Source organism: Sinocyclocheilus anshuiensis, unplaced genomic scaffold (assembly GCF_001515605.1).
Source record: "Sinocyclocheilus anshuiensis isolate Anshui unplaced genomic scaffold, SAMN03320099.WGS_v1.1 scaffold260, whole genome shotgun sequence".
Lineage (NCBI taxonomy): Eukaryota > Metazoa > Chordata > Actinopteri > Cypriniformes > Cyprinidae > Sinocyclocheilus > Sinocyclocheilus anshuiensis.
In genome coordinates, this window is record NW_015557134.1 from 1573620 (window position 1) to 1574357 (window position 738).

General features: G+C 26.3%; 1 protein-coding gene across 1 annotated transcript in view; it reads left to right on the plus strand.

Moving 5' to 3' along the window:
• LOC107677974 (5-hydroxytryptamine receptor 7-like) overlaps positions 1-738 on the plus strand; it is a 10462-nt gene that overhangs the window by 3830 nt on the left and 5894 nt on the right. The window lies entirely within an intron of this gene.

Consider the following 738-nt stretch of genomic DNA (forward strand, 5'->3'; position numbering starts at 1 on the left):
TATTGTCCATTTTTGCTTTTGGCCTTCATAAACATAATTGTTTTTACACAAACACATGGACACACTGTAACTCTAAGCTCAATGGTGTATTTCAGATGTATCGCATCCCACAACTTCATCATCTGCAGAGAAAAATCACCACTTAATCACCAAAATGATTGGATTGTGATTGTTTCACTGAAACTTGGTCTTCGTCACATCTATTTTTTTATTCTTATTTTGTGTTTTACTACTTTATGTATTTACTCATGTTCAATAGTTCAATATCCATTGTCATTCATGAATGTATTCTGCTAATAACTGATGTTAGAACACTGTCATTTTTGCTACAATTTTACGTCATTAAAAAAAATAAAAGTAACTAATTGACACATTGTTGTTGTTGATTTTATGTAAAACCCTAATAGACACTTCAAGATATTATAAGACCAGGCAGATAGAGGGGTAAAAAACAATATGAATAAATAATGTATACAAATAATACTAATATTCATGATATTAACACTAATATTAATGAAAAACTATCATTAAAAAGGTTATTTATAACACCAATAAGGTCCTATATAGCATTTTCATTAGAACCATTTTTCTTAAGAGTATATATATGTATATATATATATATATATATATACATTCACAGTATTAATCTATTATTTAATACTCTGTACTCAGCTAATGATTCTTTTTTTTTTTTTTTTGTAGGATTTTTTTTTTTTTTTTTTTTTCTGCAAAACCCCT